Source organism: Nyctereutes procyonoides, unplaced genomic scaffold (assembly GCF_905146905.1).
Source record: "Nyctereutes procyonoides isolate TBG_1078 unplaced genomic scaffold, NYPRO_anot_genome, whole genome shotgun sequence".
NCBI lineage: Eukaryota > Metazoa > Chordata > Mammalia > Carnivora > Canidae > Nyctereutes > Nyctereutes procyonoides.
The window spans coordinates 7,308,706-7,332,878 of NW_026575144.1; the positions used below are offsets into that span (position 1 = coordinate 7,308,706).

The 24,173-nt window shown below is 37.7% G+C and overlaps 1 pseudogene; it reads right to left on the reverse strand.

Moving 5' to 3' along the window:
* Positions 1-220: 220 nt before the first annotated feature.
* Positions 221-530, reverse strand: LOC129499260 (60S ribosomal protein L30-like; annotated as a pseudogene).
* Between the last annotated feature and the right edge of the window lie 23,643 nt (positions 531-24,173).

The following is a 24,173-nucleotide window of genomic DNA, read 5'->3' on the forward strand; positions in this document are numbered from 1 at the left end:
AATAACACTAAAGATTTTTTTCTAATTTATAGCCAATAGTGATTTCTGATGCTTGACAAACTATTCCTATGGAATTAGAGGCCATGAAAGCAAGTTATGTAAACAATGTAGAAGATACAAAGGAAATTAGAATAGACATGGTCCTTATTAATATCTATGCTTGTATAAACAAAGAATTTAAACTTGATTTTTTTTTAAAACAAGTTCTGGCCAGTGTGATTTACTTTTCCCTAGTCTGTTCTGGCGTACTTCTAATGATGCCAGAGTCACCTGGATCAATGACAGACGGCGTGTAGATTCTGTAGTATTTTCCACAAGCTGTGCCCAATTCCATATTATTGCCACTGTCAGGATGGACACCACTTCCTCAAGGCTGGGTGGTTGAGCTAGAATGGCTGGTTTTGCTTTGTCAAATCTGGTCATTTTCAGGGTCTGCTTGTACCTCAGCATGCACTTTCCACTTTTTATAATGAATTGGAGCCTAGAATTGATGACATCAGTGACTTTTTCCTCATCTTTGTGGCCACCATCCTCCTGCCTTAGGCTCTCTTGGTCTTTGGCCACCTGCCAAGAGCAGCCACCAAGATGATCAGGGAGGGAGAAAGGAAGGGATAAACTTGATTTTTTCCCCCTTCTTAGCTAAATAACTGTGAAGTTAATGATTCTGTGGGGAAGTGTTTGCATAGTTCAGTAGTCTCGGACTCCTAGGAAGAATTTGCCAGGTCTAGTAGAATGTCATAACACTGTTGTATTTGAGAACAAATATTAAAGAAATGTGTTAACTACAGCTGAGATAAAATATGAAAATCATTTCCAATCTTTTTCTAACTTTATTTTTAATCAAATCTAGATGAAACAACATGGATCTCTGATTAGCTATATAAAAATGCTAATTTCTTGTGGAAGTGTATTAGTCTCTGACTTCAAAGCTTCCAAAAAGATACAGTATGAGTGAAGCTAAAAATCTATGCCATATCCTGCCATACTATCTTTTCTTCTTATCTATCTTCAGAGTACAGTTCAAATCCATCATCTCTATCAATTTCTGCTTTATCAAACATTTATTGACCACTGAGTGTGTGCAAGGGATGCAGACCAATATTGTATAAGACACAACCTTTCAGATAAGTGATTCTATAACTAAGTTGAAGAGAAAGTTCCAGTGGATTGGATAGTCCTTCACTCTTCAAATTCATGTCCCTCCTGGACCCTCAGAATGTGACTTTATTTGGAAATAGGGTTGTTGCAGATGTAATTAGTTAAAATGAGCTTATACTGGAGTAGGATGAGCACTTAATCCAATATTAATGGTGTCCTTCTAAGAAAAGAAGAGACACAGAGACATGAGATACAGGGAAGAATGCCATGTGAAGATGGAGGCAGAAATCCAAGTGATGCCATCCTCAGGCCAAGGAGCTCCAGAGTTTACTGGCAACATCAGAGCTAAAAGCAAGGCATAGAATAGATTTTTCTCTGGAGCCTGAGAGCATGGCTCTCCTTGGCATCTTGATTTTAGACTGCCAGGCTTCAGAACTGTGAGAAAATACACTTCTGTTGTTTTAAGCCAGCAAGTTTGTGATACTTTGTGATAGCAGCTTTAGGAAACTAATGCAACAATCATAAAAATAAATAAATAAATAATAAAATAAAATAAAATAAAAAATAAAGCACTGGCTATGTTCCAGATCCAGGTCTTAGAGTCATTTTCTGCTCCAAGGTTTTACCACTAATACTTCTTCAGGGAGCAAGCTGAGAATCAGAGAGGCCGAACCACTTGCTCAGTGTTACTCAGCAAGTAGCTCTAAACTTTGTCAGTTTGACTCCAGTGACCATTCTCTTTATTGCGGGAGAAAGCCCGCAGGAGCAGGCAGAGGCAATGGCAATCGCCCAGATGTTCATGAAGAGCAGAATGGAGAAGCAAAATGGCACATCGATGTGATGGAATGCCACTAAGCAATACAAGGGAGCAAACTCCTACAGCATGCAACAATATGGACAAACCTCAAATGGATCATGCTGAGTTAAAGAAGCTTCACACAAGACAGCACAAACTATATGATTCCATTTATATTAAATTCTAGCATAGGAAAAACTAATTTATGGTGGGAAAAAATCATAACAGTGATTTCCAACTGTGTAGTAGATGGTCTTTTGGGAAATGGCCACTAAAGTCCCAGACCTTAAGTGGTTCCAGCTGGATCCAAGACCTGTTCTTTGGACACTGGGTAACTATGAACACACACCTGTGAGTGAAAGAGCCTGGAAATGCCATAAGGACAGAGACCCTGCCAGTTCTGCTCACCATCATTTCCCAGCAACTGCCAAGTATGTAGCTCACAAATATTTGTGGAATGAGAGAACCCACTCACAAACCAAGAGTGTCTTTTTTTTTTTTTTTCAAACCAGGAGTGTCTACATGTTGATGTTCATCCTCTCTGAATTCCTGCGGTCTGTGCCACATAATTTAGCAATTGATTATATACCATAGGGTGATGTTCTCCAGTGTATCATTTGATCACCCCAGTCACCTACTGACACAGAGAGGTGCAAGATGGAGAGAGTAAGAGACAGGGAGGATATGCAACTCAAGAGGTTCCAAGGTGATTACAGAGACTGTAGCAAACTTATAAGATGGCCTTGCAGACTGCCCCAGTGCTTCCAGAACTGCTGAAAGTTTGTGATAATAGTTCAAACTAGGTAAATAAGTGTATCTAGCATTGTGCAGGGCACTGGGGGAAAATTTAGGAGAAGCAGAAGACATAGTGTAGAGTTTCATATTCCCACTGGGAATGAAAGGTAAATAAGAACATAAGCAAGGCACTGCTGGAAAACGTTTTGGGAATATCACTGCGCTTGTTTCTGGTCTCAGAACTAGGGTAGACATTGCCACTCAACCATGGAACTCTTTCCTACTAAGCCCCACACCACCTCAGGATGATCTCCCACTCGGGTCCCCCAGAAAGCCACACTAAAGAGCTTGAGTTGGTAGGTGAGATAAACAACCGAAGTCTAAGAAGTTGAAGGAAGTCAGTCATGTTGAGAATGATGCGGGTTTCAGAGGTCAGGAAAGCTTCATGGAGAAGATGGATTGATATGAACATACAGCAGAGTTCATACACTGGAATCCATACAAGTGATAGATCTTGCTGCCCCATGCTAAAAACCTGCAGTGTTCACAGGGACGTCAGCCTGGACAGCTCTGAGGAGGGACTGTGCTGCCAGTTGGCTCCCTTCCTACCAGTCTCTGAAATTAACTTCTCCAAACCAAAGCCACCCCTTGGAGAGGCACCATGTGATTCTACAAGGGAGCAGGAGGTGGGGCAACCACTAACACTGCATGGGATGAGGCCGGGTTACATGGCTGGTTACAACGCAGCCACAGTTTCTGTCTGCCTAATGTGCTTGAGCAATGGTTCCCCCAAGGGAAGCACCTCTGAAAGGGGAGAAAACCAGTGTGCTGCTGCTCCTCCTCACACTGCAGAATCCCCAGGGCAAGTGGAGCTTCTCCATGGCAAGAACAGGCTTCCCACTGGGTGGCGCTCACAAGGGATCCTATCTTGGAAGGACTGAGCCTCCTGTTACCCTGCCTACAGTTAGATCTTCTTCCCAAGGCAGAGTCTGGACAGATGGTAGCTCCACCCAAAAAGAGCTGTTGTGTTGGCTTGTTTAGAGGCACACCTGCTGGGAAAAGTGGAGAAGAAATTCTCTTCTAAGTTTGGGCCTTACCAAGCTTTTGTAGCTACAGGATCTTGTCGAACGAGGAAGGATGGAGGCTTTTCCTTTCAAGGTTAAAAAAGAGCCACAGTCTTTCAGCTGCAGCCAACATCAACCCCTGGTTGATAGTTTTATTTTATACTTTGCCTGTTTCCCCAATATGTAGAAGATGGCTTGAAATTAAAAAAAAAAAAAAGTTAAGATTGTTGAGAAAGAAATGAAACCCAAAATGTGGGGAGGTTTGTCTTAGGAGGTTTTTTTTTTCCTGTTCATTGGCATCCACAAGAGAATTTTCCAGGTGCTGAGCACCACCCTGTCACCATTCCCGACAAAGCCAACAAAGAGGACAAAGCTCCCTTTGGCTCTCCTCTTCCTCTCTGACATCCTAACAGAAAATTTACATTTCAATTTTATTTATTTACTTATTAAGAAAATTTACATTTTAAAATAGAATGCTTGTGGATTTAAAGGCCATATTTCCTATTGCAGTTTGAGGCTGGGTGAGGGTCAGAGAGAGAGATTTTATCTGGAGAGTCTTCACTGGGCCAGTAGTGACCACCCAGGACCACAATTTACTCTGCTAATGATCAGCATGACCCTGACTTTGATTTCTATAACTGCTACATTGAAACTTCGAGTAGGGTCAATATTTGTCCTGAAGAATACTTGTTCTCTACAGGAAAACATCCCACAATTTCTTTTTATTGACTTAATGGCTTTTTCTAGAACAGATAATAGATGAAGCCAGAGGACACAGGCCATAAAAGACATTTATTCAATCAGATTTGCCAGAACACAGCTCAGGGTAACATCACTTCTCAAAAGTGACTTGAGAAACCAAGATGCTGCCGAGGCAATTTCTTGGCCAGAAAGGTTTTGGCTGCTTCTTGTTTTAAATTCTTTCATTTTGCGTTTTGGGAATTGACTCCCAAAGCCAAAATCTTAAATGCATAAAGATAAATCAAATGCTATTTGCTAGAATTCTGATTATTTCCCTTGAATGAGTAACCAAGAGCTAATTTCCCATTTAATAACGATTTTGCCTACTAATGAGAAATAATTAATTGTGTTATATAGAGACCAATTTCAGCTGAGTTAAAAGAAAAAATAGAGTCAGAAAGGACCTAAGAGAATGTCTGAGTTTAATCCATTCTTTTTACGGGACCAGAGAGAGTAGAAGCCTTGCTGACGGCGCACAGTGGGTTAGGTGCACAGGGAGGATTGTGATCTGGAGCTCACGCAGGGCTCACTCAGGTGGTCAGCTCTCTGACCTTATGACTATTCCCTGCAAGATTCTCTGCCATTGTTTCTATGGGAATGTCCGAAGGAGGAGATTTTATTCTTTCAAACTAAGAGATGAAAATAGAAAAATTATGCCACATGTGTAGCATCAGCACCCAAAGGACTTCTTTGTTTACACAAAATGTGAAAGCCAATTTGCTGTTTGAGTGAATTCACGTGATGGCCTAGGAGGCCTTGTTTTTGAAAAGAGATTTTTGTGATGTTTGCATGGTGTGAAAGTCTATATCAACAGACACAGACACTGAACGCACCGGAAGGCTCTGTCAGAATTTAACATGGGAACAGTGTCGAGATAAACAGCACAAGGGCTGCAATAGGACAGCATGTGTGGTGATGAAACACAGCAGTCCTGACCTGGCTTGCCCCAGGGCATGAAACAGAAGAGCCTGCAGAGCCGGCTGGAAAGCTGCAGCCAGGCCAAGCTCTGAACTGAGCCTCCTCAAGGCCACAGGCCACAGCTCCTTCCTTCCTGGTCATTTGGGAATTACCAGGATACAAACTTGGCCAGACTTCCGGGCTCTTCTGACCTTCAGCATAGTACTTCAGCTAATGGATTAATTTTAGAATGCTGCAAATGATCAAGGTCATGTTTTCATTTGCATTTTTAAAAATAGAGACTAATTCTCTTCAAATACTATTCTGTGATATTCATATTGCAATATCCAATTGGGATTTTTTTTATTATTGTGCTTTAAAGCTTATACCAAAAGAAGTCTAACATTGTTGTTGCTCTTCTCATCTATAATTCAATAAATGTATTCCAGCTGGACAGAAAGACAGATCTGTTTTCTATCTGACTCATTGTTGCTAACAGTTGTCAGGGAAGCAGAAACCTTTTCAGTTGATTGATGTGTTCCAGCTGTGCAACTTTGGAAATCATATTTCCACTGAGAAAAGGGTTGGTGATTTTTTTCTAATGCTCAGGCCACTAAAAAAAAAAAAAAAAAGTTTGTTGTCATGGGAAGCCAATTTTCAACTCTTCAAAAAGATGTAAAACTGATGATGAATCACTCTTTTGCAAACAACTTAGTTGTATTAAAGGGAGCTTCAGAGCCTCAAAATAATTGCCAGGCTTTGTGAAAAACCTTTCATGGTGGCTCCAAATACCCAACCTCCAAACTAAACACAGATACCCTACTCATTAAGAGCAGTAGTGTCCTCTGCTGCTGCTACAACTACTACTTGTTTTTACTTTTAAAAACAGCTTTTTGAGATACAACTCATACACCATATAATTACTCATTTAAAGTGTACAATTCAATAGTTTTAAAAATCTATTTAAAAGACTTGTACAGTTATAACCACAATTGATTTTAGAACCTTTTTATTACCATGAAAGGTAACCCTGCTCCTCTTAGCTACAAACACCTTCAGTACCCCCCACTCCATCCCTAGACAACCACTAATCCACCTTCTGTCTCTAAAGATTTGCCTATTTGGTGCATTTCATATAAAGGGAATCACACAATATGTGGTCCCTTGCAACTGGCTTCCTTCATTAATGTTTTTCAGGTTTGTCCCTGTCTTAATTTGTGTCAGTACTTAACTACTTTTAATGGATGTTTCACATTCCTCTGTAGAGATGTGCCACAGTTTATCCATTCTTCTGTTGATGGACATTTGAATTGTTCCCATTTTTTGGCTATTATGACTAATACTGTTAGGAACGTTTGTGTACAAGTCTTTGTACAGACATGTTTTTATTCCTCTTTGATATATACCTTGAAGTAGAATTGTTGTATCATCTGGTAAGTCTGTGTTTACTCTTTTGAGAAACTGCAAGACTGTTTCGCAAAGTGACTACACCATTTTCCATTTCCACCTGCAGTGTATGAAGGTTGCATTTTTCTTCACATTCACTCTAAAACTTTTTTGTTTTCTACCTCTTTTGTTTATAGTCATCCTAGTGAGTTGTAGTGATAAAAGCTCCTTAAAGCTATTTTAAAAGTATTTTAGTGATGTCTTTAAGCTCAGATGGATTCTGTGTCAGTAGGAAAGGAACGTAGCCCCAACCCAACATGTTTCCAAACGTGAGCAGCAGGAGGATGGTGACTTTGTTCACTACTCTGTCCCCAGTGCTAGAAAAAGGACCAGCACATAGTAGGCATGTAAACATTCATAGAATGCATGAATAAATGAGTTCATGGAGAGCCTACTGTGTGCTAGTATTGGTATGGATGCAGAGATAAGCAAAATATGGCCCTGCTCTCAAGAAGTTGACCTCTCTGAACGAAAGAGAATGGCATTATTCCTCAAAGGAAGATACTGATTGTGAAGGTACATGTTAGGGGAAAGTGCTCATTTCCAAGCCTCTGAAATGTAGATGGTGAGAATCTCAGCTCCTTTGGTCTTAGCCTGATTTGTAAAGTCTGACATCCAGGGGGATGGTAAAAAAACAAAACAAAACAAAACAAAACAAAACAAAACAAAACAAAAGCCAGTCACTCAAACTGCAATGAGGGGAAGTTAGTCTTTCACATGATACTGAAATTGCCTCAGTAGATATAATATCATTCCCTCTCTCTCTCTCCCCACCCCCTTCTCTGTGTGCCTGTATGCACGCACTTGTAGGCTCAAGATCTAATATGATTCTTCTCTTTAAGTTCAGGCTATTAGTGATTTGCCTATTTGCTTTCTACCTTTATTCTTCCTTCCTTTCTCCCCCTCCATCTCTTTTTATCTATCATCTATCATTCTATCTATCATCTATCTATCATCCATCTATCTAATCTATCACCTTTACCACTTCTCCAATAACAATCTCATCTCACCAGTTATAAGGTATATTTTATATAACTTTCTGCAGATTTAATACTTAGTAACCAATATAAGCAAATGCACTATCATTTTCTTAATTGTTTCACTATTAAGGTTCATTTCCATTTTTGTTATAAATAATGCTTCAAGGGAAACTATTCATGAGTTTTCTTTTCCAAATTTAGATTTCTTAAGAAAGATATCAGTCCAAGTAAGTTCCTCATCTTTAGGCTTAGCCTTCATGGTGGTTCATGAACCCAGGCCTCTTCTATCTATGGTTGCCCATCCTCTAGGGCCGCTGAGCCTGCCTCTAGCCAGCAAGAGGGGCAACAACATGGAAAGCACTTGCTTATTAACCACATGACCCTGGAGTGGTACCCATCTTTTCTGTTTCCTTTCCATTGGTGATGCTTGCCACATGGAACCACTTACATGCAGAAATTCTGGCAATGTAGTTCTTAGCTGGGCAGATACTTCCCAGGAACAACTGGGTATTCTCAAAAGAAGACCATAAATTTTGTGTGGACAGTTAGTCATCTCTACCATTATAGATTTTAGAGGTATGATCACTACTGTTCATTTTGATGACTTGGTACATTTTGCACAATAGTCCCCACCTCCATCTCCATTAAAATATTTTCATTATATTTATTTCTGATTATGGAAGAAGACATACATTTGACCATACATTTGGTCTTTGTCAGTGAATTCCAATAATCTATTCATAAGATTTGTTTATTATACACAGAACCAATGTGGCTACTACTGCAATTTTATTTTTCTTGAACTAATTTTACCTGTCACTTTTATTTTCATGCCTATACCACCTTAGTTAATTATTTTGGCACCTGTTACTATATGGAGCAATTGGTTGAGACTTTATCAATGATGGCATGTGAAATAGCAGAGAGATTGGCTCAATCTATTTTAAGAGATTAAAAGGGAGCCAATAACCAAAGAAATTGGTTTTCCTCCAAGAAGACTGCAAAACTGCAAAAACATCTCAGCTTAACTATAGAGTCTTATTCAGAACAAAAAATAACAGTATTATCTGGAAATATTTTCATTTCTCATTTTTCCTTTTTTTTCTGAGCTATTTTGTATATATCTGCTGTTGCTGTTAAAAATGGGTATAATTAAGATGTCACTTTCTAGATAAATTCATTTGGGGCTTCATTTTGTCTCTAAGACTCAAGTTTTTGTTTAAAATACTTGCCCCCACTTCTCCCACCTAATGCCCCGCCCCCCCAAAATCTAAAAGCGACTAAAGAAAACAAGTGTTTTAAATGTTAATATTACTTCTATAATGCAGCTAGAGGAACAGCAAAGATTTTGCTCAATCCTCATTTTTCTTTTGGGAAATTAATGATATATAATAAAGGCTAATGAAAAGAAATTTTGATGTTAGCTATAGGTAATTAGGATATTTTCTAAGTGATGGACCAGGTAAACTTCATAATTTTAGGGAGGGAAACTGATGAGATAGAGTAAGGAAATTGTGCAACATTCATTCATTCATTCAATTCACTCATTCAACAAATATTGAATTTCTGTTCATATGCCCAGCACTGTTCTACTTGGAGAGTCTAGCTAGATGTATCTAGGGGTCTAGATGCTTCTAGATGCACCAGAGAATAAAAAAGACAAAGATTTTGCCTTTGAGAGGCTTACATTTTAGCAGGGTGTGACAAAAGAATAAGTAAATTACATAGTAAGTTGAATTGTGACAGGTCTTACTCTGTTTCATGAAGAGAATGTTATTAATAATTTGTGTTTATGGTACAAAAGTATCATCGCAGAATAAAAATTAGCATGAGTAAGGAGCTGAAATTTTAAATGAGGTGGCCAGAGTAGGCTTCACTAATAAGTTATGTTTAAGACCTCAAGGACAGGAGAGAGTGAGGCGGCCACCTACCAAAGGGACGAGGTTTGCAAGCAAAAGGAATCAGTGCAAACGCCCTGAGGTTCATGTGTACCAGTGATTTGAAGAACAGCAAGAAGTTCAATATAGTCTGATTGGAATTGGGCAGGAGTGAGGGGCAATCAGGGAATGAAATCAGAAAAGAGATGGGAGATGTTGGACAGATAATGTAAAGTCTTATAGATAATTGCCCATTGTAAGGGCTTTGACTATTTTGAGAGAAATGGACCCCTAGCAAGGGAATTTCAAGCAGAGGGCTGATATGATCGAATTACGCTTTTATAGAATTTCCAGAGTGTTGTGTTAAGGATAGGCAGTAAGGAGACAAGGGAAGAAGCACAAGGACCTCCTGTGATGGTGGTGTGCTGGATCAGGGATGTGGTGGTGACAGTGGTGAGAACTGGTTGTATCCTGGATATAGTTTAGAGATAGAATCTATGGGATTTTCTGATGGATTGGATAAGAAATCTGAAAGAAAAAGAGCAATGAAAGATTCTTGCATTATTACCAAAATATTTGTTGACCCTTTCTATTGGGTCATCCCTTGGGGATAATTAACGTTGTACCCCACTTACATCAGGCTTGAATGTGACTCTTTCTGGCCGGTGAATCGGGAATGGAAGTGATGTGCCCTTTCTAGTAGAATCTTTAAATGTCATCATGCGGGATCTCTTCTGTCCTTTGTCAAGAGAAAGTCAGTGTTGTGGGTGGGGCTGCTCTTCAACCTGGATCCTGAAGCAAAGAAGACATGAAACAGAGCCTGGCTCACTCCCTGCTGATATGTCACAAGAGCAAGTAATAAGCATTGTTTTGCCAACTGTTGAGCTTTTGTGGGTTTTTGTTGTTTTTACAGTAACATAATTTAGTGAAATCTCATGAATACAGATGCCTTCAAGGATTTTGTCTGGAGCAACTGAAAGGATAGAATTTCCATTGCCTGTGATGAGAAGACCATAAGAGAAGTAGGCTTTAAAGGGGAGGTTAAAAGTTTAATTTTGAACATGTTGAGTTTCAGATAACTGTCATATAGCATCCAGGTTAGGATTTTGAGTAAGCAATTGAATATAAGAAGCTCAAGCTGAGCAGAGAGCCAAGCTAGAGAGAAACATTTGGAGGTCATTAGGATCAAGTTGGTAGTTTCTAAGGCCACAGTGTTTGGTGAGATAATCAGGGAAGTGACAATGTAGAGAAGGGGATGGCTATTCCTGACCTCATCAAGAGTGTTTTTCCTTAGTCGGGGAGCCTCATCACAGTGAGGATAAAAGGTAATATGAGAAAGACATGGGCTACATCGAGGAGAGCTCATTCTTTTCATTTTTCTCTAAGGGGGAACCAAGATGTAGAATAAAAACATCAGGGCAGATGCTCGTCTTCAATACTTGAGCACAGTACTGCAAGAGTTGAACCTGTTTTTCAGTTTTATAGAGTGGAGAGAAACCACAGTTTATTTTACATCTAAAATATGCTGTACATGGTATTAAGCACATTCACATATTCATTTACCCCTCACAACTGCATTGCGATTACCATTCAGGGTCTCTGAACGGTGAAGTGACTTAATTAACATCACATACTCGAGTGTGGCAGAGCTGAGATTCAGTCCTTTACGTTTGAAAAAAGGCCCTTGCCCTTTTCTCTGTTGTAATTAATTGCCTTCCAAAAAGTTAAAATGTTCTGAGAAGCAAATTTCATGAGCATTTTCTGTATTGGTTCTCAACTAGCAACGTGGTAGAAGATAACCTTGCCAGTAGCAGGTGACCTTGTGTTCCATACAGCATTGTTCAATGTGTGTCATTGAGCTGTGTTTTGCTACATTGACTCTAAATTAAAATTTCTTACCCAACCTGAAATGTGATTTTAAACTTACCTATGGTGCCATGTAAAAAGCCTCAAACCCATCAAATGTCAGTTGAAAATGAAGTTCCTTTCCTTTGTTCGTAGCTGGGCAACCAGTTATTAAACTAACAGATTGCTTTAAAGTGTGGTAGAAAATTCATAATGATGATCAAATATGTGTGGTGTAAAGCTTAAAAATTGTAACTTAGTGCAAGAGCCACTTGGCTTCTGTTGGCTTGTTTCATTCCCACCACCCACAATAAACAGATGGATCAACAGGCAATGGCTGGGCTCTTACAGTATTAGCTTCCCTGATAAAAAATCTAAAAAAAAAAAAAATCAATGAATTATGTATCTGCAGGCCTAAACACTCACCATGTGTCATCTTACTTAGAAAGATATAACAATATCCAGTTTTTGTTGAGATATAAAGGAATATATACAGATATAAACTAGTAAATTTTGAAGGTTATAGTTACTTCTACTATTTCAATATAAACAATGATTTCTCATGGCGCCTGGTGGTTAGTGCATGGAAAAGCTGTCCACGATTTGTTAAACTCGTGTGGCTTATTGCAGAGACTGAATTTGCAAGGCAGACACTTATATAAGGGCTAGCAAGCTATCAGAAAAAGTGGGGATTTACTTAAAGTTCTTCACATCCTAAAACTAAGTGATACACTTAGCCACCAAGGAGGGGGTTCCAAATGAACCTTACATTTGTAGTGAACTGTGACAGCTAATTGGATCTATGTGTCCAGCCTCCCCTGCCCCTTCTGGGAAAGATTCTGGCCACAGAGATCACCATGTGACTTAAGTAAGGCCAATCAGAGGCCTTCCTTGGGATCACATTGATTTTTGATGGGCAGAGAAAAACCACATTCTTTCCTTTCCGTAGGGTTGCCAAACTATCAGTGTTTTATGTCACACGAGGAAGTCCTCTCTGCAGGAGAAGGTAATGAGATTGATCAACATGTAAAAACAGACTGAGGTGAGATAAGAGATACTGAGTTCAGTCTTCAGTTTGAGGTTCAGGCTTCTGAAACGCATTCTTTTTTTTTTTTTTTTAATTTTATTTATTTATTCATGAGAGACACAGAGAAGGGGAGGGGGCGACAGAAGCAGGCTCCAATGTAGGGAGCCTGACATGGGACTCAATCCCGGGACTCCAGGATCATGCCCTGGGCTGAAGGCGGCGCTAAAGTGCTGAGCCACTTGGGCTGCCCTGAAACTTATTCTTATATTGTGTAAGTATTAACTTCAAAAACTGCTCTGCTATAGAACATTCACCAGTTATACTTCAGCTATGGTTCAGTGAAAATATCAAATGCCCAAATTTCTACACTAAAGAAAGAAATCTGTTTTAGTTTGGTTACTTAGCTGGTTAAGGCTGCTGTAACAAAATACCACTGACTAGGTGGCTTAAACAGAGGAACTTATTTCTCACTGCTCTAGAGGCTGGAAGTCCAAGATCACAGTGCCAGCAGGGCTGGTGTCTGGTGCGATCTCCTTCCTTGGGTTGTAGATGGCCACCCTGTGTTGTGTCCTCTCGTGGCAGAGACAGACAGATTTGGTCCCTTCTTCACCTTCCAATAAGGGACAAATCCCATGATGGAGTTCCCACCCTTATAGTCTCATGTAAAGCTAATCAGCTCCAGAGGCCTCACCTCCAAATCTCATCACAATGAGAATTGAGGCTCCAACATATGAACTTTGGTGGTGGTGGTGTGTGTGTGTGGGGGGGGGGGTGGCACACAAACATTCATCCTTAACATTTGGGAACAGATTTTATAGTAAAATAGAGGAATGCATGAAGAGGGAGAAAGAAAGGAATGAATGAGCAAAGATAAGAAGGAAATAAAAAGATTTCTACTTCCATAAGAAATTTTCCCTCCCAATTCCCTAGGTCAATAAATTCTTGATCTCTTTTGTTTCACCTATCTTAAATTGGGTTTTGGTCACTTGCAACTGGTTAATCCACCGTGACTTTGAAGATGTTACAAAGATTATTCCATTGCATGGAATTACATACTTACAGAATTAGGAATACATTTCTAATGAAAATTTCTCCAACCCAAATTTTAAAGTAGTGTCCTCATCTAGTGGTTCCCTCTCACCAGATATCATAAACCCCAATTGTAGTCCCTGCCCCTCTTTGGATAAACATGAGGAAGACTTTATATTGTAAATTCCCAGGAAACAGCTGATGAAAATTCAAAGTGAAATAAAATGAAATATTAAAACATAAGCACTAAATTCAAATATGGGTCAGTATAGTTCCTAGGAGACACTGATTAAAGATCAAAGTAATATAAATGTGGAAAGATGTAAACTTTTAGGGACAATTCTTAACAAGTAAGGTTGATTTTACATTCCATTTCAATATAACCAAACTCTTTCTAATATGTTTCTCTCATTAATTATTTTTTCATGTTAATGTTCCACTGTGCTTCATGAAGAGGATGTTATTAATAATTTGTGGTTACATTATAAATGTATCATTTCCAAGTTTGGGGTTTGATTAATGGTCTCTCCCATGGTTAAGATCCTGACAGCTGGTTTCTTGCTTAGGCAAAAGGAAAGTGAACTAAAAAAGTAATGACTGAAGTAATGCAATTTTTAAAATGACTATCTTTTTGGCTTTAGTTTGAGTTTAAAAAGAGAAAGGAAATTGGAAGTGTTAGAATGTTTAGAACAAAATAAGCAATAGATGAAATCAAATTCCAAACACAATTAAAATGTATAATCTACATTGACGGATGCAATTATAGAAAAAAATTTAAAGATTGTTCCTAGTTTAGGGAGTACTTAGTAGGGGATATGCTGATTTTTCAAAGCACTGCGCTTTCCTGATCCTGTGAAAAATGACAGGATGTACTATTTGCTTACCATTTCTCTTCTTACAGAGATGGAGTTAGCCATCCTTTGCTTGCAACTAAGTCCCGATGTGCCCTCCTTCATCCACTCCAGGAGAAAGGGGAGTGCAGACCATTGGGATACACTGCTCCACAGGGGGCTTTCTCCTTGCTACCAAGTTTCAAATGTAGATTGTATGCCCATGCATCCTAAGGCTAGGGTGGTATGGTGGCAAAAGAAGGGTATTGTTGTTGTTGTTGTTTTTACCCAGCCAAGCTCTGAATTCCAGCTTTTTCTCTTACTACTTATGTGAGCCTTGCAAATTCCTTAACTTCTCTGAACTTCTATTACCTATTTATAAAAACAGACATGACAACATTTTTTTCCCCCAAGTAAGCAGATATAAATAGGTGCGAGCTGTTTCAAGGTGCAAGATGACTTCTTTATTTTGCAAATTGAATCTGGCTCTGAGCTCCACTTTCTAGTCTTTCTAAAAGTCCAGTGTTAAGACAATGAAGTTAGAGGCCATGGGTTATCAATTCCTTATCATCACTACTGGAGTTTATGTAGGTGGAAGGCTCTAATCACAGTAGAGACCACGCCTTTGTGCCAGAGTAGGCAAAGGGACCCTTCCTAATGCTTCCAGGGATCCTTGCAGCTCCTACTAGAGAGGTTATGTACCTCTCTAGGAATAACAATCCTCTCATTCCTGTCCCCCAGTCTTGAGGGAGCCACATTCAAAGATTAGGTTCCTTTTCCTTCAGCCTTGACTCTAACAGCTTCCATTCTATCTACCCAGGCTAAACTTTCTAAGGGCCTGTAAGAAAAGAAAAGTCCTGGTAATTCTCCACAGGGGGTGAGAAAAACACACGTCCCTAAGACTCCATCCAGTTCTTTTATTTGTGATTGCAGCAGAGAGAACAAGATAACTAATTTTCAAGTAGGCCATTCAGTCATGTTAACTTTAAGGAAAATTGTCCTGCTGTGTAAGCTACAAAAATTTCCATGCTTTTCCAGCTGCAATCTAGTGAGAACTGGAGTTGCTTAAATCATACTTTAGGAAGAGATTTTGTAGTAAGATGGAGAAAGAGAAGGAGTGTGAGAAGGGAGGAAGAAGAGAGGGAAAGAGGAAGAACAGAAGGGAAGGAAGAAAGAAGAAAAAGATGAAATTTCTATTTCCCTTAGAAATGTTCCATAACATAAAGCAAGTTAGATTCTGAAAGTAAGTGAACTTGGTAAGAATGTGGAGAAATCAGAATCCTCACACACTGGTGGGGATGTAAAATGGTAAAACTGCTGCGGAAAACAGTTTAGAAGTTCCTCAAAATGTTAAATATAATTATCACATAATCTAGGAATACCACTCCTAGGTATACTCCAGGGAGAAATGGAATCATATGTCCCCACCAAACTTGTACATGAATATTCTTCACAACAGTATTCATAATAGCTGAAAAGTGGAAACAACCAAATGTCCACCAACTGAGGAATGGATAAAAAAATATGGTATGTCCATGCAGCAGACTATAACTCACCCATAAAAAGAAACCAAGTATAGATATATGCTACAACATGGATGAACCTTGAAAACATGCTAAGTGAAAAAAACCATACATAAAAAACCAAATATTATATGATTCCGTTTATATGAAATGTCTAGAAGAGGCAAACCTAGAGTCAGGAAATGGATTATTGGTTGCCTGGGACTGGGGGGATGGAAAGAAGAAGTGACTGTTAATGGGTAAAAAGTTTCTTTTTAGATATACTAAAATGGTATAAAATATACTGGAATTAAATAGTGATGATTGATGATGGTTGCACATTCTTGTAAATATACTAAAAATCACTGAATTGTGTACTTTAAAATGATAGATTTTATGGTGTGTGAAATTATAGCTCAATAAAAAATAAGCTATTGGAATACTGGAGCTCCCACTAAATTTACAGATGCCACATTCAGCAGGGACCTAAGCAAATAACAATGATTGGTTACCAAACTTCTTGCTCTGTTCTCATTCTCATAACAAAAAGGGCAAGGTCATATTTTATTATCTCTATTTTAGGAATGAGAAATAGCAGTGGCTCAGAGTGAATGAGTGACTTGCTTGAGGTTTATTGCCTGGGAACTACCCTGGACCTGAGGTGGAGAAACTGTCTTTGGGAACACAGGTCTTAGAATTCCACCCTGGGCTCCCACTGCTCCCTATTGCCCGGGTCCTGAGCTCAATAGAATCTCAATCACCACCGGGGAACTTTGCTTTATTTGTGACTCCAAGTGCCATGATCAAGGTCACTCAGGGATATAGAAGAAAAAATCATGGGAAATGAGAATGGTACCATCCATATTGACCTATACCAAACCCACTCCTTGACCATTTTGTTGGATTAGGGAATGGGGCAAAAAGTTGGGGTTTGGTGCAAAAAGTTGGAAGGACGTGAAAGGACACAGTCCTGAAGCACTCTCTGAAATTGGGTGAAGGACTGGAACACTAAAGTTCCAAAAAGAGAGCTAAAAAACTGTCTCACTACGCACCCCTTCCCGACCTTATGCACAGAAGGCAACTGCCTTTCAGGATCATCCCTGTGCACATCCACAAGCCCAACTGCCTGCCAGGATTTCTGCTTTCAAAAATGATCTGGAGGAGAATTCTCAAGTTCTGTTGCTATTTGCTATTTGAAAGTGAAATGCTGAGCGGACTAATTGTCACTATGGATTTGCTAGCCAGGGAGAAATTAGCATCAAGGTTTTGTTTAAGGGAATGTTGAGCCAACATAATGCCTGCCAAAATTGCCTTTCTCTAATGAAAAGCAATATATGCTTCTGGGTAGCTAAAAAGACTGCAAATTATTTCCTCTCCTTTGAGGTGCCTGACAAGTTAAAATATTCTTGGTTTGCTGCATGTTAATAAAGTGTATTAGTTGGGTGATGGGTCTACAAGTAATGAACAATAATTTGAGCTATGAGAAAAGCCACAGAGATAGAAATAAGGTTGTACTAATGAGACACTAATGAAGTGGAGATGAGTATTATCTGAGGTCAGGAAAGCTAAAGGCAGGCTTATCAATAGGTTTTTTGTTTGTTTTTGTTTCCTCTCAGATACCTGATAATGGTACTGAACTTTGTATTTCTGTAATAAAAATCAGTTTATTATTTGTCATCTGTCTATACAATGCTAAGGTTCCTGAGGCTGTCTCAAGGAGAGAAAAGGGCTGAATGGGAAGTATCCATAAAAAAAAAAAAATCCATGGAGATGGCTTAGAAAAAAAGAAAATATAAAATTTGATCTTATTATATTCTCGAAGATAAGACAGGCTAGAGTAACATATGGGTCTTAAGTCATTCATTCATTCATTCATTCATTCATCAAACACTTATTGAACTATATGCATCAGTTGCTTTTCTAGGCATTGGAGATACGATTAACAAGATAGAACAAGACTTTGCCCTAAAGATCTCATAGTCCCCAAGCTATGTTAAAAAAAATTACTGCAGTATAATTAACATAACAATGTTATATTAGCTTCAAGTGTACAAAATATTGATTTGACAATTCTATACATTATTGACCACAAGTGTAGTCACCATTTGTCACCATACAACATTATTACAATATTATTGACTATATTCCCTATGCTGTTCTTTACATCTCTGTGCCTTATTTATTTGAAAACTGGAAGCTTATACCTCTTAATGTCCTTTATTTCAACCATCCCCCTACCAACTTCCCTTCTGGAAACCACCAGTTTGTTTTCTGCATTGAGTATGTGTTTTGTTTATTTACTCATTTGTTTGCTCTTTAGGTTCTACATATAGGTGAAATCATATGATATTTGTCTTTCTTTGTTGGACTTATTTCACATTTCACTTAACAGTCTCTAGATCCATCTGTGTTGTTACAAATAACAAGATCTCATTCTTTTTTATGGCTGCAGAATATTACATTATATATATATATATAGATCTATATATATCATATCTATATAGATAGATATAGATATAGATGATATAGATACACACATTCATCTTTATCCATTCATCTATCAGTGAACACTTAGGTTGCTTCCATATCTCATCTATTATAAATAATGTTGCCATAAACATAGGAGTGCGTATATCTTTTCAAATTAGTGGTTTTGTTTTTTGGTAGTGAATTACTAAATAGTGGAATTACTGGATCATATAGCATTTCTATTTTTAATTTCTTTTTTGAGGAACCTCAATACTCTTCCACAGTGGTGGCACCTATGTATTCTCACCAACAGTATACCAGGGTTCCCTTTTCTCCATTTCTTCACCAATATTTGTTAGTTCATGTCTTTTTCATACTAGCCATTATGACTGGTGTAAGGAGATTACACCATTATAATTTCTCATTGTGCTTTTGATTTGCATCTCCCTGATGATTAGTGATGTTGAGTATCTTTTCATGTGTCTATTTGGCATCTGTATGACTTCTTTGGAAAAATGTCTATTCAGGTCCTCTGCCCATTTTTTTAAATTGGATTTTTAATTAGATTTCAGTTTATTTTTGGTTTTGATTCCTTTGGTTCAGGAGACAGATCTATAAACATGTTGCAAAGGGCAATGTCCAAGAGATTACTGTCTTTGTTTTCTTTAGAAGTTTTATGGTTTCAGGTCTCACATTTAGGTCTTTAATCCATTTTGAATTTATTTTTGTGTACAGTGTGAAAAAGTGGTCCTGTGTGTTTCTTTTGTATGGAGCTTTCCAGTTTTTGCAAAATGATTTATTGAAAAGACTCTCTCCCATTGGATATTCTTGCCCCCTTTCTCATAGGTTAATTGACCATGTACGTGTGGGTTGTTTTTTTTTTTTTTTTCTGGCATCTCTAGCTCTCTATCTTGTTCCATTGATCTCTGTGTCTATTTTTGTGTCAGTACTACTGTTTTGTTTACTATAGCTTTGAAGTATACATTCTGAAGTATACCTTTCTGATTACAACATCCAGAAAGAGTCAGTTCTCCACCTGGTCCTGTGCCTGAGGGGTGGCATGCAGATCTTCATGAAAACCCTGACTGGCAAGACCATCATCCTGGAGGTGGAGCCTAGCAATACCATCGAGAATGTGAAGGCCAAGATCCAGGATAAAGAGGGCATCCCCCCTGACAAACAGAGGCTCATCTTTGCAGGCAAGCAGCTGGGAGAGGGCCACACTCTTTCTGATAACAACATCCAGAAAGAGTCAACTCTCCACTGGTTCTCCGTCTGAGGGATGGCTGTTAATTCTTCAATCTTGAATTCTTAGTGCCCAATGATGGCATTGCTCTGCATTCTAGCCATTTGCCCCAATTTAAGTCTAGAAATTACCAGTTTCAGTAATAGCTGAATCACTGGTTTTCTCAATAGCTGTTCAAAATGTAAATAAAAGTTTTGTTGCATGGTAGCAACAACAACAACAACAACAAAAATCCAAGTCAGGAATTGTGATACCTGTAGCTTTATTTTTCTTTCTCAAGATTGCCTTGGTTATTTGAGATCTGTTGTGGTTCCATACGAATTTTAGGATTATTTGTTCTAGTTCTGTGAAAAATACTATTGATATTTTGATAGGATTGCATCAAATCTGTAGATTGCTTTGGATAGTGTGGACAGTATGGAAGCAATTTAAATTCTTCCAATTCATAAGTATCATTCCATTTGTGTCATTTTCAATTTTTTTCAACAATGTCTTATAGTTTTCAGAGTATAGGTCTTTCATCTCCTTGGTTAAATTTAATACTAGGTATCTTATTCTTTTTGGGAAGTTATAAATAAGATTTTTTCCCTTAATTTCTCTTTAAGCTGCTTTGATATTGGTGTATAGAAATGCAACAGATTTCTGTATGTTATTTTGTATCCTGCAATTTTATTAAATTCATTTATTAGTTTTAAAGTTTTTTGTAGACTGTATGGTTTTCTATATAGTATCATGTCATCTGCAAATAGTAAGTTTTGCTTTTTTCTTTCCAATTCCTCCCTTCCCTTTTATTGCTTTTTTCCTGTCTGATTGCTGCAGCTAGGACTCCCAATATTATGTTGAATAAAAGTGGTGAGAGTGGAAATTCTTGTCTTATTCTTCATCTTAGAGGAAAAGATTTCAGCTTTTCACCATTGAGTATAATGTTAGCTGTGTATTTTTCAAATATGGCCTATATTATGTTAAGGTATAGTCCCTGTAAACCTACTTTGTTGAATTTTATCATGAATGAATGTTTCCTTTCGTCAAGTTCGTTTTTTGCATCTATTGAGATAATCATAGGGTTTTTATCCTTCCTGTTTTAAATGTAATGTATCACATTGATTGATTTGTGAATATTGAACCATAATTGCATCCCTGGAATAAATTTCACTTGGTCATGTGAATGATTTTTTAAATATATTGTTGAAGTTAGTTCGCTAATATTTTGTTGAAGATTTTTGCATCTATGTTCAGCAGAGATATTGGCCTGTAGTTTTCTTTCTCTTTCTTTCTTTCTTTCTTTCTTTCTTTCTTTCTTTCTTTCTTTCTTTCTTTCTTTCTTTTTGTAGTGCCTTTGTCTGTTTTTGATATCAAAATAATGGTGGTCTCATAGGATAAATTTGGAAGTTCTTTTGTTCCTCTTCTATATTTTGGAATAGTTTGAGAAGAATAGGTATTAAGTCTTCTTTAACAGTTTGGTGGAATTCACCTGTGAAGCCATTTGGTCCCGGACTTTTCTTGCTAGTTTTTTGATTACTGATTCAATTTAATCTCTAGTAATTGGTCTGTTCAAATTTTCTGTTTCTTTCTGATTTAATTTGGGAGATTGTGAATTTCTAGGAATTTATATATTTTTCCAGGTTGTCCAGTTTGTTGGCAAGTACTTTTTCATAATATTCTCTTATAATTCTTTGTATTTCTGCAGTGTTGGTTATTTCTCCTCATTCATATCTGATTTTATTATTTGAGTCCTCTCTCCTTTGTTCTTGATTAGTCTAGCTAAGGCTTCTGAATTTATTTATTTTTTCAAAGAACCAGCTTTTGGTTTCATTGATCTTTTCTTTTTTTAAATCTCTATTTCATTTATTTCTTCTCCAATCTTTACTATTTTCTTCCTCTTACTAGTTTTGGGCTTTGTTTGTTCTTTTTCTAGCTCTTTTAGCTGTAAGATTAGGTTGTTTATTTGAGATTTTTCTTGTTTCTTGAGGTAGGCCTGAATCATAATAAACTTCTTAAAACTGATTTTGCTGTGTGCCAAAGATTTTAAACTATTATATTTTCATATTCATTTGTCCCCATGTATGTTTTTATTTCCTTTGATTTCTTGGTTGACCCATTCATTGTTTAGTAGTATGTACTAAACATGCAGTATTTAACCTGCATGTTATTTTTCCAGATTGTTTTCTTGTGATTGATTTCTAGTTTCATACAGTTGTGGTCAGAAGAAATGCTTGATAGGATTTCTATCATTTTAAATTTACTGAGACTTGTTTTGTGGTCTAACAAATGATTTAGACTGGAGAATGTTCCATGTGCACTTGAAAGGAATGTGTTCTGCTGTTTTTGGATGGAACGTTATATATATGTTAGGTCTTTCTGGTCTAATGTGTCATTAAAAGTCATTATTTCCTTGTCAATTTTCTTTCTGGATTATTTATCCATTCTTGTAAGTGAGGTGTTAAAGTCCTCTACTATTATTATATTACTGCCAATTTCTCCTTTTATGTTTGTTAATATTTGCTTCATGAATTTAGATGCTTCTAGTTGGATACTTCTATTACAGTTGTTATATCCTCTTGCCAGATGGATTGATTCCTTTATCACTATGTAGCGTGTTTCTTTTTTCTCTTGTTACAGTTTTTGTTTTAAAGTCTATTTTTTTCTGATATAAGTATTGCTATCCAGCTTTCTCTTTCTTTCTTTCTTTCTTTCTTTCTTTCTTTCTTTCTTTCTTTCTTTCTTTCTTTCTTTCTTTTGCTTTCATTTGCACGGTATGTCTTTCCATTCCTTCGTTTTCAGTCTATATGTGTCTTTAGGTCTGGAGTAAATCTCTTTTAGGCAACACATAGATAGGTCCTGTATCTTTCTTTCTTTCTTTCTTTCTTTCTTTCATTTGATCCACTTCTTACCTATTTTCTTTTTTTAAATTTAAATTCAATTTGCCAACATATAGTATAACAACCAGTGCTCTTCACATCATGTGCCCTTCTTACCATGTGCCTGTCACCTAGTTACTTCATCTTCCCACTTACCTCCTGTTATACAACCTTTGCTTGTTTCCCGGAGTCAGGGGTCTCTCATGGTTTGTCTTCTCTAATTTTTCCCCACTTGGTTTCCCTTCCTTCCCTTTGATCTCTTTCACTATTTCTTATATAATACAGATGAGTGAAACTATATGATAATTTTCTTTCTCTGACTGACTTATTTCACCCAGCATCCTTTCTAATGGTTGATGACTGAGTAATATCCCATTGTGTGTGTGTGTGTGTGTGTGTGTGTGTATCACATCTTCTTTACCCATTCATCTGTTGAAAGACATCTCAAATCCTTCCACAGTTTCATTATTGTGGACATTGCTGTTACGAACATTGGCGTGCAGGTGTCCCGTCATATTACTACATCTATATCTGTGGGGGTAAATACCCAGTAGTGCAATTGCTGAGTCAGAAGATAGCACTATTTCTAACTTCTTGAGGAACCTCCCATTGTTTTCCAGAGTGGTTGCATCTGCTTGCATTCCCATCAACAGTGTAAGAGGGTTCCCCTTTCTCCACATCCTCACCAACATTCGTTGTTTCCTGTGTTAATTTTAGCCATTCTCACTAGTGTAAAGTGGTATCTCATTGTGGTTTTGATTTGTATTTCCCTGTTGCTGTGTGATGTTGAGCATTTTTTATGTACTTGTTAGCCATGTGTAGGTCTTCTTGGGAGAAATGTCTGTTCATGTCCTCTGCCCATTTCATGACTGAATTACTTGTTTCTTACGTATTGAGTTTGATAAGTTCTTTATAGATCTTGGGTACTAGCCCTTTATCTGATATGTCGTTTGCAAATATCTTCTCCCATTGTGTAAGTTATCTTTTAGTCTTGCTGACTGTTTCCTTCGCTGTGTAGAAAATTTTATCTTGATGAAGTTCCTGTAGTTCATTATTGCTTTTGTTTCCCTTACCTTTATAGACATATCTTGCAAGAAGTTGTTGTGGCCAGTCCAAAAAGGTTGCTGCCTATGTTCTCCTCTAGGATTTTTATGGATTCCTATCTCCCATTTAGATATTTCATCCATTTTGAGTTTATCTTTGTGTATGGTGTAAGAGAATGGTCCAGTTTCATTCTTCTGCATGTGGCTGTCCAATTTTCCCAACACCATTTGTTGAAGAGATTGTCTTTTTTTCTGTTGGATATTCTTTCCTGCTTTGTCAAAGATTCGTTGACCATAGAGTTGAGAATCCATTTCTGGTATCTCTGGTCTGTTCCACTGATCTATGTGTCTGTTTTTGTGCAGTCTTGATGATCACAGCTTTGTAACAGCGCTTGAAGTCTGGCATTGTAATGTCCCTAGCTTTGATTTTCTTTTCCAAGATTCCTCGGCTATTTGAGGTCTTTTCTGGTTCCATACAAATCTTAGGATTATGTGTTTTAACTCTGTGAAGAAAGTCCATGGTATTTTGATAGGGATTGCATTGAATGTGCAGACTCCCCTGGGTCGCATAGACATTTTCACAATGGATTCTTCCAATCTATGAGCATGAAATGTTTTTCCTGTTTCTTTGTGTCTTCTTCAATATCTTTCATAAATGTTCTGTAGCTTTTAGAGTACAGATTCTTTATT